This window comes from Marmota marmota, unplaced genomic scaffold (genome assembly GCF_001458135.2).
Source record: "Marmota marmota marmota unplaced genomic scaffold, marMar, whole genome shotgun sequence".
NCBI lineage: Eukaryota > Metazoa > Chordata > Mammalia > Rodentia > Sciuridae > Marmota > Marmota marmota.
In genome coordinates this window covers 3,840,730-3,856,290 of record NW_026000016.1, presented here as the reverse complement: position 1 = coordinate 3,856,290, position 15,561 = coordinate 3,840,730, and positions in this window count along the sequence as shown.

Below are 15,561 nucleotides of genomic sequence, written 5' to 3'. Positions count from 1 at the left end.
GGTCTATTCCCTAAAGACCTAAAAAGAGCATGCTACAGGGACACTGCTACATCGATGTTCATAGCAGCACAATTCACAATAGCAAGACTGTGGAACCAACCTAGATGCCCTTCAATAGACGAATGGATAAAAAAAATGTGGCATTTATACACAATGGAGTATTACTCTGCATTAAAAAATGACAAAATCATAGAATTTACAGGGAAATGGATGGCATTAGAGCAGATTATGCTAAGTGAAGCTAGCCAATCCCTAAAAAACAAATGCCAAATGTCTTCTTTGATATAAGGAGAGTAACTAAGAACAGAGTAGGGATGAAGAGCAGGAGAAGAAGATTAACATTAAACAGGGATGAGAGGTGGGAGGGAAAGGGAGAGAGAAGGGAAATTGCATGGAAATGGAAGGAGACCCTCAGGGTTATACAAAAGTACATACAAGAGGAAGTGAGGGGAAAGGGAAAAATAATACAAGGGGGAAAAATAAATGACAGTAGAGGGGGTAGAGAGAGAAGAGGGGAGGGGAGGGGAGGGGGGATAGTAGAGGATAGGAAAGGCAGCAGAACACAACAGACACTAGTATGGCAATATGTAAATCAATGGATGTGTAACTGATGTGATTCTGCAATCTGTATATGGGGTAAAAATGGGAGTTCATAACCCACTTGAATCAAAGTGTGAAATATGATATATCAAGAAATTTGCAATGTTTTGAACAACCAACAATAAAAAATTAAAAAAAAAAACCTGTGGAGACAGTGATCTTATCTTCAAAATATAGTCCTTTCAGTATGATGTCAGATTAAAGATGTTGCCTTTAATATCTGTTGGGAAGAAAATGTCCAGACTTTTCAAATCTCCTTATTATGTGTTTCCATTTTTTGTTTATATAGAGAACAATGTTTGTAGTTGTGTGTAAGTGGGGAATCTACAACAAGAAGTTTATATTTTTAACAATTTTTTAATGATTTAACAATTTTTGTAAATCATTTTCAGGCTTCTGCAGCTATAGATTCTCACTGTGGATCCCTTGCTTGCTCATGCATAAGTGTATTTGCATACCAAATATATAGGTTTAGTATTTTTGCCTATTAGGGATTGTTTCACATGTGTAACGTTTTGGTTGAGATGTTAAATGGTGGACGAGTACTGTGGATGTGAACGTGGGAAGTAATTTTAATCATGTATAATTGGTCACAAGGCCTAATTTGCAATAACTATTGCTGGTTTTATTTAACAATGCCTGTTGCTTTGTATGCATTAACGTTTGGGTGTAAAGATTGTGTGTCTATCCAACAGGGAACCACAGTATTTAAACTGACCAACCTAATGTTACAACTATTTTGAGGTGGCCAAATATAAACTAAAAGCCTTAATTACAGTGGTGCAATTTTGTAAAAAAAAGAAAAGAAAGAGAGATGGTTAAAAATTATAATAATTGGTCTTCCTAAGATTTAAAGGAATGTTCCTTCGATTGAAAGTAGAGTAATAGGCTGTTATTACAGAGGAGCACTTGCAAAGTGGAAGGGAATTGTGGCTCTTAACAGAGCTGTGATTCTCATCTGCAAACATTTTCAGAAAATAGGGAAGAAATAACAGTTACCGACTCATTCTACAAGGCAAATATTGTCTTATACAAAATCAAGAGCAAACATGACAATAAAAACCACAGACCACTTATTGTCCCTCTTTAAGAAAAGCAAAAATGGTTAATAAAATACTGATCATCTGAACGGAGCAACACTGACAAGAAGTATATAATATGAACAGGTAGAATTTGCCCCAAGAATTCCAGATTGATTTAATATCCCAAAACTAGTCAGGCACTGAGGATGACCCTCATCTGCACCCAGAGGGCACCACAGGCCTGCTGCATGCCTGTCGCCTTCTCTCAGAGCTTCTAGAAAGCCTGCTGCATGAAAAGGAGACAATACTTTTGGGAAGAAGTCTGAGACCAAGGAGCAAGCTGTGGAAACAGGAAAAAGAAATTTCAAAATATTCCCTGAACAACTCACGAAGAGGAGGCCTAGAGAATAACTACTTGCCATGAAGCAACCAGGTAGATTTTTGAATGCAGTATCTTTAATGATTTTAGCCCATTTGAGTATTTATTTTGTCTTTTGGTAAATGCATTTTTCTAGAAATTTGTCCACTTTACAGGAATTGCCTGCTAGGTTGCTATAAAAGTTTTCATAAATATATTTTTCTGGGAATTTGTCTACTTCATCTGAGAGTCCTGCTGTATGGATATAAAGTTTTCCATACTGTCCTCTTGTGGACTTTTAAAATGTCTGTGAGCCAGGCGATGATATGAGCCTTTTCATCCTCCTTCAGGCCCTTGCCCTTCTCACTCACCCAGGATCAGTCATCAAAAGCCAAAAGGTTTTGCTTACTCTTTCCCTCGCAAAAACCTTTTGGCTTTGTAGACCTTCTCCATCAAGGGTTGTTTTCTATTTGTTAATTTGTGTTCTTTGTGTTTCCCCACCTGCGGCCATGTCTGAGCTCCATTTTTCCTCTTTTTCTTACTTCCTGAAACAGGTGCTTCTCATCTGAGTTTGCTCCCTCTGTCCACCCTGTGTACACAGGCAAACCTGTATGTTTTCCCCTAACAGTGGCATTAGGTGCAGCCTGCAAATTTTGATAGCCTCTCTTATAGTTTAGTTCAAAGTAATATCTATATTCTATTAGGATTCTTTATATCCCTATGTTATTTAGAAGTATATTGCTTCTAAATAGGTACAAGTACACAGGAGCATTTTCTAAAAATGTATGATTCCTCATTGAATTACAAAGAACAAACTCTGAGTGATTGATGAAACTCTATGATGAAGAATATGATCAGTTTTGGAAATGTGCTTTAAAAGAATGGTTTATATGCCCTGAATGGTGCACTATTCTCTAAGTATACATTGGTTAAAGTTGCTAAAATTTGTTCCATTATTTATTTATACCAATTTTTGTTCCACATGTATGTGTCCGTATGTGTGTGTGTGTGTGTGTGCATGTGTATACTGCTGCAGATGGAATCCAGGATGCTGTGCCTGCTAAAAAAGTGTTCTACCACTGAGCTATATCCCTAGACCTGCTTTTCTATCAGACAAAAACTTCTAGGGCTGGAATTGTGGCTCAGTGGTAGAGCACTGGATTTGATCCTCAGCACCACATAAAAATAAAATAAAGTTTATTTTTTACCTATAACTAAAAAACAAATATTTTTTTAAAACTTCTATGTTTTACTTGTCTGTCTCTTTTTAAGTATTGTTCAATTCATATACATACACAAAAATTTCTGCAAAATATTTTCACAATAGACCAGATTCAACATAAATCAAGCCTCAATGAATTTCAAATAAGTGAAATCATTCAGCTTTCAGAGTATTTTCTCTAGAATAAATGAAAGATCAAAAAAAATTTAGAAAACCAGAATTGGGGCTGTAGCTCAGTAGTGGAGCGCTTGCCTAGCATGTGTGAGTTACTGGCATGGATCCTCAGCACCACATAAAAATAAACAAATAAAATAAAGGCACTCTGTCCATCTACAACTACAAAAATTTTTTTTTTAAATATGAGAAAATCATCATACCCATAATAGGTATCTACAAAAATATACACATTAAATACATGCACACCAGGTTATTGGGTGTAACCAAATAATTTCTTAAAATCTTCTGAAGAACTGAGCCTTTTGTGATCATGTAGCATCCCTCCAGTAATATTTGTACTTAAATTCTATTTTGTGTGATATTACGCAGTCACACCACTGGTTTTAAGTTAGTATTTGTATAGCTTATCTTTCTGAATCATTTTCTTTTCAATTTTCTGTGGCCTTGTGTTCTAGATTGTTTCATATAAGAAGCATGATTTTTTATTTAGTCTGATTTATGGTTTTTAATTAGAATACTTAGCCTATTGCATTTAGCACAGCTCTTGTAACAATTCTGGATTTAATTATATCATCTTGTCAGCTCATCCTTCTTTTTCTTTGCTCTGTTTTGGCTTCTTTTGAATGGATTATTTTTTAACTTTCAATTTTCTTTCTATCAGCTTGAAAGTCAAAAACCCTGAAACCTTTGTTAAAAGATCAGGAACAGAAAGTGATGTATTTCTTAGAGCTGGAAGAGGAGGAAGTGTGCCGCTTCTGAAGCTGCCCATGAGTTGGCAGCTCCAGGGAGCTCAGGCATGGGTCCTGATCTCCTCCCCCACCTGAGCTGCAGATGAAGCAAGGATGGTGCATTATGATGGAAGCCTCATAGGGACAACAGAAAGAATAACGTGGAGGGAACAGGGACCCTGTGGGCTAACCACGGTCAGTAAGCCTGAAGAGGAATGGAAATTAGGACAGGAAAACTGTGGGAATTCCTAATGTGTGACTAGTTTGACTTAGAAAAAATTGACTTAGAAAATTATTACAGGAGAAAGGAAGAGTATGGGGAAGAAGAGTGGAGGGAATAGTTAATAAAGCAGGATGGAAAAGCTAAAGGGAAGTGGCTTTTACTCGTTAGTAGCACTAGAGGGTGCCAGAACACTGGAATTCAGTAACAGCCTATGATCTACATTGCAAAGAAGGAGGGAAGGACTTCAAACAGGATGAATTCATTACTGCACAAAACTTGTCCCTGCCAAAGGACAGCTTGGCTCTTAAACAATTAATTTGCTCACATCTTGTGCATTCTATGTGTCTTTTCTTGGGGATTTTATTATTTACTTTTTAGGTTTTTTTTTTCTTAAACTTTTATACAATAAGTGTCCCTGAAACACAGTATAGAAATAACAGAACCCAAGAAATACTCTGATTTACAATTAAAGAATGTTTGGAGAAATAAAAGAGGATTTTACCTAGTTAGTAAAAGGGCACATCATGTCCCCACCCCCAAAGTGACAAAAACAGATGAACAAAAAACAACATTAAAATACATCCTACAGGGGCTGGGTTGTGGCTCAGTGGTAGAGCACTTGCCTAGCATGTGTGAGACACTGGGTTCAATTCTAAGCACTGCATAAAAATAAATGAATAAAATAAAGGTTTATGAACATCTAAAAAATTTTTTTAAATACATCCTAGGGCAACTGTCATCTGTAAACAGAGAACAAGGACCTGGTAGACATATACTGTCCCACAAGCAAAGCAACGACAACTCTGAACTATGAAATTAACTGAAGCCATGGATCAAATGAACATTGTCTATCCAAGAGAAACTATTTAATGTAGGTAAGACAGTGGTGTCTGTTACATCTTCACAGGGGCTGCCCCCTATTCTCTCCATCTCAAGACCAAGTAACCTGCCCTACAGAGTTATGAAAGGGTGTCCCTTAGAATTAAAGGACACTAGACATAACTCAAATCCACACAGGGAAATAAAAAGCAGCAACAAAAGCAGTTGCACCCCTGGGGAATACGGAACAGGATGCACACCTCATGCCTATAACTCCTTTCTTCCAATGTTTGTTTTAAAAGACAACTGCAGAAAGCAAGAGCTACAAAACTGTGTTGAAGGACTTAAAATGAACAAAGAGAAGACTTGTTTTTACAAAATGGCCCAAAGGAACTGGGAGGGAATGGAGTTATATTGGAGTCCAGTTTTTGTACAATTTTGAACTTAATATTAATCTAAATTAGATTGTTTTTAAAAGCTCATAATACTCCCCTAGGACAATTACTAAGAAGTTAAATTTTAAAATTCAATAAAAGAAACAAGAAGAGACTTAAAATATTACACTAGAAGGTATCCACTTAGCAATAAAGAAGGTGCGAGTGGGGCTGGGGTTGTAGCTCAATGGTAGAGCACTTGCCTAGCACATGTGAGGCACTGAGTTCTACCCTCAGCACCACACAAAGGTTAAAAAAAAAAAAAAGAAAGAAGAAGGCATAAGTGGAGGAACAGAGAAACATCACACATATGCCATATTGAAACGTGCCAGATGTGAATTCTACCTCCTCAGTAATCACGCCAAGCGAAAATGGACTAAACCCTAAAATCAAAAGGAATAGATGGCCAGAGTGGATTGAAAAACAGGATCAAGTAACAAGTTGCTATTGAAGACATACCTTAGATTCAAGAATACAAAATAGGTGCAAAACAATAGGAGGGGAAAGACATGGCAAATAAGCAAAGTTGGCGTGACTCCACTGACACAGAATAATAACTTTGGAACATAACTGGTTACAAAGAAAGAGAAGGACATCTTATGGCAAATGGTCAATTTATGAAGAACGTGACTAGGAATAAACAAACGTGCATAAAACAGCAGAGCACCATTAGGAAGGAAAAGTGACAAGATTAAGGGAAAAACCAATCATTCAATGTTAACAGTGGAGACTTCTCACCCTAAGTAAGGGAGAGAACAACCAGGAAGATCCACGAGGAGTAGAATCCTGAGCAACAACATGTGGACATCTACAGCCGCAGCATGGATCCCGTCCAGAGCCTAGCTGGGCTGTAAAGCCCTGTGACTAGGTAACAATAATGCAGGCGCCATCACTGCACCCTTGGGGGAGGGACCATCTGTCCAGAGGTCCTCAAAGGTTTGGAGGGCACAGAGGCATGTCCTTGTGGCAAGGAAGTGTGTGCTTTCAGGGGTGATTTGTATGCTGTGCTGTTTAAAACACAAAAGCAATCCAAAATGATATGTGAAGATCTGACAAACTTCAGATAGTGAAGAATTAAACAGCTAAGGTTTTTTTAATATATTTTTTTAGTTGTAATTGGACACAATACCTTTATTTTATTTATTTTTATGTAGTGCTGAGGATTGAACCCAGGGCCTCACATGTGCTAAGCAAGACCTCTACCACTGAGCCTCAGGCCCAGCCCAACAGCTTAGATTTTTGAGGTTTGATTTTTCCTGTGATTATTCACCAAATCTACTAGAGGCAGGTCTACTAAGTTGTGATTTGAAGTTCATGTGGGGGCTTCTGGAATATGAAGATGTCCCCTATCTTTCCCTGGGTCCCGATTACAAGGATCTATGTTTGATAACAAGTCATTAAGCTGCATGTGTAGTGATATGCATTTTTCTCCATAAGTGCTCTACCTGAAAAAAAATCATGACTTTTGAAAGGGATCGACTGATTCTGATAAAGTTATCAAAATCCTAAAGAATTTGTTGGAAAACCAAAGAAGAAATAAAGTCACCTATAAAAGGAAAATAATTGATTGGCCTGAGAATTTTCTTCAGAATTATATCATGTGAACAGTTGGCAGGATTCTGTTTCAAGTCCCCTGTGAAAGATTAAGGTAGACTTTTGCTCCTTTCACAGTGAGGGGTGGTTTTCTGAGATAGTAATGACCTTGCAGTACTCCATTTTCAGCCACTCTTGTAAGCATTTCAGGTCTATAACCCTTTTTAGTCCACAAAACACTCTTGGGGGTGGAGCTCTGATTATCCTCATTTTAAAAATGAGAAAAGAGGCACAGAGGAGTTCAATAAATTGCGTGAGTGCAGAGGTAGAGGCCAGTTCTGAACCCCAGCAGAACCACCACAGAGCCCAGTTCCAGAGCTGCATGAGCACATGCAACACATAGGAACCCAAATGCCCTTTACACAAGTCCTCTTGGAAAGATTACTGAAGGATGAGCTTCTGCTATTCAAGAAATTAAGTGATAATTATAATAAGAACCCTGAAGTGAGCAGCGTTCCTTACGTGTGACTTCAACGAGAACAGATTCATGGCTTATAGGTATAGAACAGAATGAAAATGATATCAATTCCAAAGGAAAAGAAATGACATAACCAGTACAATTAGCAAAAAAACAGAGAATGAAAATACATTTAATATGGTGACATCAAGTAATGGATGTATAAATAAATTTAAATGGATTACAGTGACTCCTAAGAAAAATAAACTTGGAAAAAAAATGTGCATGGGGAAGAAGAAAATAAAAGAATTGAACATGAACTATTTTCAACCCTCTGCATTGCAAGTGACCAACAGAAAATACCTATAGATTCAATGAAAATGTTCTTTTAATTAAAGAAAATTCTAAAACCCAAAACTACAATCCTTCCATTATCAAAAGGTACACAAAGCATAACTTTAAAAAATACAGATCACATAGAAAAAAAGATTTTTTGAGTAAAAGAAACAAGTGAATCAAAACACAATGCAAAAGTGGCATCAAATACATTGATAACATCTGCAGTGTAAGTGGCTTTAACTTGCCTATTACAGGCAAAAAGACTCGGTGTTGATCAGAAAGTAAAATCCAGGCATTTGTTATTTACACACTCAAGAAAGATCATCTCAGGAAGGCTGGAGATAATAGGACAGACAAAGCACACCAGCCATATGGAAAAACACAATGGGTAGAGTGAGACAGGCTCAGATCCTGTCACATAAAAACCACTGAAATAATACCATTAAATGAAGTAAATTAGCTTCAGTTTAAAAATTAATGCCCAATACAAATTTTGAAGCTCTGAGTTTCTATGCTCAAAAGAAGAGAACATCAGAGTTTATCAGTTAAAACCTTTGGAATAAAAAAAGGAGAAAGCAAAAGAAGGTTCAGTTCTCCTTTCTGTATCCATTGCAGATTACATAAGTACAAAATTATTGCCGAATATTAAATACTATATATACATACATACACACACACACACACACACACATACACATACACATACATACATATATATATGAACAGTGTACCCATTTATAATAGAATGTTCCATCACTTCAGACATTCTCAAGGATTCACAAAATCAGGTCATACACTCCAAAAAGCAAATCTCAACTCATAAGAGAAGAAACAATACAAATACTATATGCTGATCATAATTTAATAAAAGTAGAATCTAATAGCCCAACTAGAAAATAAAACTGCTGTTCAAAAAAATTTTAAAACTCAATAAAAACCTAGTATTTCAAAAAAATGCTAAAGATTAAAATAATGGAACATCTAGAAAATAATGTATGCAGTCTATCAGAACAAATGAGATAAAAGAAGAAAAAAAGAAAATGGTTTCAAGGAAAATGTGCAGCCCCCAAAGACATACACTAGTAAAAATGTTCAGAGGATAGCACTGCCTGTCCACTAAAAGCCACTGTCACCTTATTCATGAAGAACAACATGGGCTCCATCCCCCAGAACTTGTGGGTTGGCTGTGGTGGGTGACTAAGCTGGGGAATGCCAGTGGACGAGCTTGGTGCCACCTTAGGGCTGTACTGCCAGCTTCTGGGTATTCCTAAAAGTCCTCTACTGGCTTGGTGCATATGACAGCAGGGCAGCTCTGGAGCCCTGGGATGGGACCTGGTGTTGGGATAATGAGCCCTGGGACTCTGATGTTGGGAAGTGGCCAAACTGCCCCAACTTTCTAACAAGCTAGATTAAATTTTTATTTTTTATTTTGAGACAATATCATGCTTAGCTGTCCAACCTGCCTTGTGATCTTTCTGCCCCCAGATACTGAGTAGCTGGGGTTATAGGCTTGTGCCACCTTGCTCTGCATTGGTTTTCTTTCTGCTTTTCAATTTGAGGAGTTTCTATTGATATATCCTCAGGCTTCCTGAAATTTCCTTTAGTCACAACTGGTCTACTAACAATCCCTGCAAAGGCATTCTTCATTTGTTTTGGTTTTGCTGTCTAATATTTCTTTTTGCTTTTTCTTTGAATATGTATATCATATTTATATAAACCATCTGTTCTTTCATGTTGTCTGCTTTTTCCTGTAGTATCTTTACTGTACAAATCATAGTTGTTTTAATTTTCTGATTTGGTCATTCTGACATCCTGCCTTATCTGAGTCTGGCTCTGACACTTCTCTGTCTCTGCCTTCTCTGCTTGCCTTTTAGTATTCATGATAATGCTGGGCATGACTTACAGGTCAAGGACTTCAAGCAGAGAGATGTTAGTGATGTGGTTGTGAGGTTTGGGTTGAGGGGAGGCACTGTTCCTTGCAGTGATGAAGTTGTGTGCTATTAGTGAACCTGTGTCCCCAAGTTTGTCTCTTACAAGAACTCCTCTGTTTTGCCTGCCCCTCAAGTGGGACAGGAAGGATAGAGTGGATTGGAGTTGAGCATTTCCTTCTCCAGGTTGGTGTTTCCCTGATTAAACCCAGTTAGGTGGGGTCAGTCCAAATACTTTCTCTTGATGGCAGGCCTCATTGAGAAGCAATGAATGTTCTAGGAGTATTTAAAAAGCAGTTTTTCACCCTGCTCTTCAAGAAGCATAAGTGTTTTTTCTCCACACTTCACTCTGAGGACCTGTAGGCTCCTGGAGATGACCTGCAAAGGTGTGGGACCTCTTCTAAGTGTAAGGAGTCTGAAGATTTTAACTCTTGGACTTGTCACCTTTGAGACTCCAGCAATTTTTCTATTATAGGTTAGGTTTTTCTACCCTTATAGAAATCCTACCCAGGTTTGTCCTTTGGATTACAGCTGTGATGAGTTGCAATTCTCCCCATCAATGGGTCTTTCTAGAGTTTACCCAGGGCCTCATGTATGCTAAGCACACACTCTACCACTAGCTACAGCCTCAGTCCTTGTATCCACCATTTTTTGGCCAACAGTTTGCACTGAGATCTCAATTCTTTGATGGATGTTAGCAGAGTGACTAATTTTTGGTTAGTTCAGTGTTTGACTTATTACAAGGGTGGACAACTTCCAATCTTCTTTTAAGTAGAACCAGAAGCTGGGAGTCTTCTTGTGTCTTGTTTTATTCCTTTATTTCACTGTAAAAGTTCTGTTTCTGATTGTTTTTAATTGCATAATGCTTATTCATTTCATTGCTCATCCAGCATATTTCCTTAATTTTTTTTATTACTATATGATTTTTGGTAATGATTGGAATTTGAGTTTGTAATTCACTCAAGTTTATTTTTCTCTTGTCTGACATAGTTGAACAGTGAATCCATTCATTTTCAAACCCCATATTTCTTGATTGGTAGAAACCCACAGCTTTGGTCAAATTGTATATTTTTATCATGTCCATTTTTCTTAACACTGATGACTAAATTCTTGCTGTACTTTAACCAATGGTCATTTAGTATGCAGAGTGGTTTAATCACACTCTAAATAATTTAAACATCATTGTATACCTTATACCTTTGACTCTATTATCTTTGATTTACTGTGATAAGAATATGTGACCTATTGATCAATTGAAAGCTAGCTGAGATTTTTCTATCTCTGGCCAGAATAATGTCCTATTGGAAGGATATCCTACAGGTATATGGAACTGGAGTAACAAGTGTTGGATGTAATAATTTTCTGTTACAGATGTGATGATGCCATACATGTGCCATCATGTCAGAGGACATAGAACAAACAAAATCTCAGAGGCTTAATATTTATTTAAAGGACTTATTGTTTTCTCTCAGGTATTATTCACTATGTTAGTTGATTATTCACTATGTTAGTTATGAGGGCTGACTGCCACTTGTGAGGCTGGGCTTCAGTACTCACCTCATAATTGACCCTCGGTGATCATGAAGACAGATCAAGAGTGACACATTAACTTTAAAAGTGTTTGGCCTCCCACCCAGGTTCAGGCTGTTGTCTGTGCATTGGTGGCTTCCTTACACAGAAATTAGAAAGATCTTGTAAGAGTCAGATTGAAGTCAACTTCAAGATAATCAAAACACCTATCTGACAAGGTGATTTAGAGAAATCCTCTGGTAACTAGAACATCGACAAGAGAAAGGTGATGCAGCAGGGAGTCTACTGATGTCCTTGATGGGGGCCTGGAATCAATTACTAGATGTGCTAAATCAGCCTGTCTGAATGTCTATGTCTCTTGCAGCCATCTCTTAAATAGTTACCTAGGAGATACACAGGTGTCCATGTGGCCTAGGTACAGTGTGGTAATGAGGACTTTGGAACCAGGGTGTGAGAGAAGGGACTCGGCAGGATGGCTCAACTTCCCTGAGCCTCAGTTCCCTCATCTGCTAAAGGGTCACCAGAACACCCTGGTTCTAATTTGCCCTTCATCTGACCTATGTCTGGCTTTCCATTTACTCCAGGGCCATCAGTATGGTCACACATTCTTGGACCTCCATCCCTCTTTGCTTGTTTATGCCCAGATCCTTTGTCCTTGCTGTTCTCTCTGCTTAGAAAATGCTCCCCAGATCCTTCCAGGGCTGGATGCACTTCTTCAGTTAGTTTTTAAGACAGAAAGGTGGATCTTGTTTCGTGGTTCTTCTGCCACCTCTGGTCTTTGGTTTGGAGTGTTTTGTGAATTTTCTCTTAAAGCAACTCCTGATGAGGGAGGACTGCCTTCTGTCATTGTGTTGTTTCCTGTGGTATTATGGCTGCTTTTGCCTTTATTTCCAACATGCCTATCATCTTTCCTACTTAGCTGATTTTTGTAGTAAAACATGAATTCCCATTCTTTCATTTTTGTTCTGTACTAGAGCTATTTCTTTGTGATTCCCATTTAATATAGGAGAGTGATAACTTGCTTTTATGTAGATCTAAAAAAGGCATAAATTCATGAAGATTGCAAGTGCTCCTCCTTTGCATCTCTAACACATCCTGCCTCAATTACTGATGTCACAAAGTTACAGGTGCATGCATTGTGTTTTCAAAAACATGGACTGATAGTTGGAGCTTTGGCTATGTAAGTCTCTTAAATTGTTAGAAAACAAAAGCAGCCCTGTCTTTTATAAGTATCATGAATTTGCCTTTACCAGAACTCTTCCTATCTCGATCTAGCTGTGAGTTCCTATCTAATGTCCTTCAGTTCAACTGGAAGGACTCCCGACATGCAGGGTACCTCTAGTGGTGACCCCTGTTCATCTAGTGTTGTGGTTTGAAATGTGAGTCCCTCCAAAACTTAAGCTGAAACTTTAACCCAAATGCATAGAAAAGCTGAACCATCAGGATGTGGTTAGGTTAGGCCATGAGGCTCTGACACCATGGATGGACAGATGCCTTTAGAAAAGAGCACTGTTTCACATGCACATGGCACTGCATGGATCTCCAGCACCACACACCACACATACACATGTATGCCCGCACACACATTAAGCCAGACATGGTGACACAGGTCTGCCATTGGAGTTACTCTGAAAGCCAAGGCAGGAAAAGCACAAGTCTGAGGCCAGTCTGGGTAACTTAGTGAGTCCCTGACTCAAAATAAAATAAAAAGTGTTGGAAATTAACATCCAAGGTAGAGTAGTTTCCCAGCATGTGTTAGGCCCTGGTTTCAGTAATCTGTCTCATAAATAATTTTAAAGAGGGAAGGAAAGAAAGAAGAAACGAGTGGGCTTGAAGGAATGGGTAGCCCTTCCTCCTCCACCATGTGAGGGCACAGTAAGCCCCCATGTTAAATGGAGAAAGTGGGCCCTCTCCACACACCTAATCTCCCAGCACCTTGACCTTGGACCTGTCAGACTCCTCAGAACCCAGAATTTTAAGAAATCAGTTTCTTTTTTAAAATCCCCCCATTCTAAGGTATTTTGATGCAGCATCTTGAAAGAAGTGAGGCATCTGGGAACACCATCATTGCTGCCTGCTGTGGGAAGGACACATGGGCTGACCATAGGATTCTTGGCTGACAGGTTTGTCTCTCATCACTTTGAACATTTCAACCCACCGTATTCTGTGTTCCAGGGTTTCTGAGGAGACATGTGATGAGGACCTTATGAGAAAATGATAACCAAGTACCCTTCCTCTCAGTCCCATAGAGGTGAACAACATGGCCTGCAGTGCCTTAGGGAATGGAGCATTTGTACCAGTGTCAGGATGTGAATGAAGCACTACCATCCTTTGGACACCAATCGTTTTGATTCGGAAGAAAAAGAAATTGCTCACCTTGAGTATAGGTATGATCAGTTCTTTAAAAGGCAAAAGTCATTACAGATTCTTCAGACTTGGAATGAGAGAGCCATTAAAGCCTCCTACAGGTCTTAATTTCTAAATGGGTAAATATCAGCCTCCATAACCCACTGAAGCCAGAAACTTCTGGAGTCCTTCCTTATTCTTATTATAAAATGAAAAAGGTCTTTGGGGCCAATGTGTGAGGAAATCTCTGTGGGTTATACCCAGGCAAGGAAGCTCCGGTTCTATAATATGTATGATATATAACGTATATAATGTTTAGTCTCTTGATTATGGCTTTGGGTAAGAAAAGCCTACTAATAATATTCTCATCATTTCAATGGAGGACACATGCAGTTAACACGGCTCATCACATGTGAGAATAAGCTTGTTCACCTTGCAATATTAGGGCCAGGTTTCTCCACTGTGAAGTTACTTTCCCCACTTCTTTCCACACTCCTAGGAAGTAGATCATTCCCCTGTGAGTGAAGTGAGCCAGGGAGGGAGTAGCCACACACATGATCTGGAGTTCAGCCTCAGGTATGTTTAAAACTAGCTCATCTGAAGCTCCTCAGGAGTCCTTTTCCACCCTTTCTTTCCAGATAGATGATTTATAGAATGCAAGATGACCTGCTTTTCTTTGCTTAAGCTTTGCAGGTTAAATGAGATAATTAAATAAGTGGGAGATGGGTTTTTTGCCATTATAAATTTGTGACTTGTCCAAGTCACATGACAAGCTAGGGAGTCTTATAAAATTATGTACTGACTTCTATGTATTTTATCAACTCTAGAGGGAGACATTTGGATTGTGTTCAGTTCCTGAACACCCTTCTGATTCTGGTTTATTTGAATGTCAGTTCTGTAAATTTAAATTAAAGCTATATTTCCCAATGTATGCCAAAGTGTATGTACAAGACTCTATACTATAGCTTTATTTTCTTTGTTTTTATGGTACTTGAGTTCTAACCCATGACTCATGCATGTTAGACAAGCACCCTGATAGTAAGCTACATTCTCACTTTTTTATTTTGAGATAAGGTCTTGTTAATATCAAATTTGTGACCCTCCTTCCTCAGTCTCCCAAGTAACTGGTAATATAGTTGTGTGCCACTAAACCTGGCTTATGGCATTATTTCTAGTAACCAAATACCCAAATATACAAAAACAACAAAATAAACCCCTGATTAAATCATCAACATCCATTAATAGAAAATTAGTTAAATAAATCATGGAACATAGCTACTATTGGATATGATGCTATTTTTTAAAAAATGAATGAAATCTGCATGGACAGGGAGAGCCACAGTCTGTGTTATACAATCAAGTAAGGAAGCAAATTGTCACATGGAATCATGGTATGCTTCTAATTTTGCAAAAGATTAAAAGGATATACACACACAGGCCCAGCAACCCGCAGAGGGCCAGAGCCACCCCACGCGCCTGCAAGGTAGGCGGACCTGCGACCTACTGGCAGAACAGGCCCAGCGGCCTGCGGAGGGGCAGAGCCGCCCCTGCGCCTGCAAGGTAGGCAGAACTGCGACCACCTACAGAACAGGCCCAGCGGCCCGCGGAGGGGCAGAGCTGCCAATTGCGCCTGCAAGGCAGGCGGACCTGCGACCCACCGGCAAAACAGGCCCAGCGACCTGACAGCGTGGTAGACACATCGCCCCAGTTGGGGGAGGGGCAGAGCCACCACCCACGCCTGCAAGGTAGACAGACCTGCAACCGACAGACAGAACAGGCCCAGCGGCCCGCGGAGGGGGAGAGCTGCTGCCCGTGCCTGCAAGGTAGGCAGACCTGCAAACGACC